This window comes from Eumetopias jubatus, unplaced genomic scaffold (genome assembly GCF_037043125.1).
Source record: "Eumetopias jubatus isolate StellerSeaLion01/CBP00866 unplaced genomic scaffold, mEumJub1_p1.0 scaffold_5, whole genome shotgun sequence".
NCBI classification, from domain to species: Eukaryota; Metazoa; Chordata; class Mammalia; order Carnivora; family Otariidae; genus Eumetopias; species Eumetopias jubatus.
Window position 1 is genome coordinate 6,777,064 of NW_028274811.1, and position 2,724 is coordinate 6,779,787.

Genomic DNA, 2,724 nt, shown 5'->3' on the forward strand with positions numbered 1-2,724 from the left:
TGGAACAGTTTCAGAAGAATAGGTATTAATTCTTCTTTAAATGTTTGGTAGAATTCCCCTGGGAATCCATCTGCCCTGGGCTTTTGTTTGTTGGGAGATTTTTGATGACTGTTTAAATGTCCATAGTGGTTATAGGTCTGTTCAGGTTTTCTATTTCTTCCTGGTTCAGTTTTGGTAGTTGATACATCTCTAGGAATGCATCCATTTCTTCCAGGTTATCTAATTTGCTGGCATATAGTTGCTCATAATATGTTCTTAGAATTGTTTGTATTTCTTTGGTGTTGGTTGTGATCTCTCCTCTTTCATTCATGATTTTGTTGATTTGGGTCATTTCTTTTTGATAAGTCTGGCAAGAGGTTTAGCAATCTTATTAATTCTTTCAAAGAACCAGCTCCTAGTTTTTTTTAATCTGTTCTACTGCTCGTTTTGTTTCTATGTCATTGATTTGTGCTCTGATCTTTATTATTTTTCTTCTCCTGTGGGGTTTAGGCTTTATTTGCTGTTCTTTCTCCAGCTGCTTTAGGTGTAGGGTTAGTTTGTGTTGTTGAGACCTTTCTTGTTTCCTGAGAAAGGCTTGTATTGTTATATACTTTCCTCTTAGGACTGCCTTTGCTGCATACCAAAGATTTTGAACATTTGTGTTTCCATTTTCATTGGTTTCCATGATTTTTTAAAATACTTCTTTAATTTCCTGGTGGACCATTCATTCTTTAGTAGGATGCAATTTAGCCTCCATGTATTTGAGTTCGTTTTGACTTTCCTCTTGTGATTGAGTTCTAGTTTCAAAGCATTGTGGTCTGGGAATGATCCCAATATTTTGGTACTGGTTGAGACCTGATTTCTGGCGTAGGGTGTGATCTATTCTGGAGAATGTTCCATGGGCACTAGAGAGGAATGTGTATTCTGTTACTTTGGGATGGAATGTTTTGAATATATCTGTGAAGTCCATTTGTTCCAGTGTGTCATTTAAAGTCTTTATTTCCTTGTTGATCTTTTGCTTAGATGATTTGTCCATTTCAGTGAGGGGGGTGTTAAAGTCCCCCAGTATTATTGTATTGTTGATGTGTTTCTTCACTTTTGTTTTTAATTGGCTTATATAATTGGCTGTTCCCATGTTCAGGGCATAGATATTTACAATTGTTAGATCTTCTTGTTGGATAGACCCTTTAGGTAGGATATAGTGTCCTTCCTCGTCTCTTATTACAGTCTTTGGTTTAAAATCTAATTTGTCTCATATAAGGATTGCCACCCCAGCTTTCGTTTGGTGTCCATTAGCATGGTAAATGATTTTCCACCCCATCACTTTCAATCTGGGGGTGTCTTTGGGTCTAAAATGCGGCTCTTGCAGATAGCATATCGATGGGTCTTGTTTTTTTTTTCCAATCCCATAGCCTGTGTCTTTTGATTGGGGCATTTAGCCCATTTACATTCAGGGTAACTATTGAAAGATATGAAAATAGTGCCATTGTATTGCCTGTATGGTGACTGTTATTGTATATTGTCTGTGTTCCTTTCTGGTCTATGTTACTTTTAGGCTCTCTCTTTCCTTAGTACCCCTTTCAATATTTCTCATAAGGATGGTTTCGTGTTTGTAAATTCCTAATTTTTTGTTTGTCCTGGAAACTTTTTATCTCTCCTTCTATTTTCAATGACAGCCTAGCTATATATCGTATTCTTGGCTGCGTATTTTTCTAATTTAGTGCTCTGAATATATCATGCCAGTCCTTTCTGGCATACCAGGTCTCTGTGGATAGGTCTGTTGCCAATCTAATTTTTCTACCATTGTAGGTTACATACCTCTTCTTCCAAGCTGCTTTCAGGATTTTCTCTTTGTCTCTGAGACTCGTGAGTTTTACTATTGGATGTCAGGGTGTTGACCTATTTTTATTGATTTTGAGAGAGGTTCTTTGTGTCCCCTGGATTTTTTTGCCTCTTTCCTTCCCCAAATTAGGGAAGTTCTCTGGTATAATTTGCTCCAATATACATTCTACCTCTCTCTCTCTTTCTTCTTCTGGGATCCCAATTATTCTAATATTGCTTTATCTGATGGTATCACTTATCTCTCGAATTCTGGCCTCATGATCCAGTAGGTGTTTATCTCTCTTTTTCTCAGCTTCTTTATTTTCCATCATTTGGTCTTCTATATCAATAATTCTCTCTTTTGCCTCATTTATCCCAGCAGTTAGAGACTCCATTTTTGATTGCACCTCATTAATAGCCTTTTTGATTTCGACTTGGTTAGATTTTAGTGTTTTTATTTCTCCAGAATGGTTCTCTAATATCTTCCATGCTTTTTTCAAGCCCACCTAGTACCTTTAAAATCGCCATTCTGAACTCTAGTCTGACATCTTACTAATGTCCTTATTGAATAGGTCCCTGGCAGTTGGTACTGCCTTCTGTTCTTTTTTTTTTTTTTTGAGGTGATTTTTCTGTGTTGTCATTTTGTTCAGAGGAGAATAGATGAATGAGAGAACAAAATGCTAACATGGTAACAACGACCCCAGAAAAATATACACTAAACACCTCAGAAAAGACCTGAAACTGGGGGAAAAGAAAGGGAAAGAAAGAAAAAAGAAAAGGAAAAAGTAAAAGATAAAAACAAACAAGCAAACAAGCAAACAAACAAAATAGACTATGATCTAATTTGATCAGGCTGGTGCATAGATCAGTGCCACACACTAGATTTTGGGTGTCTTTTGGTCTGTTAGCAGAAAGTGCCTCCCA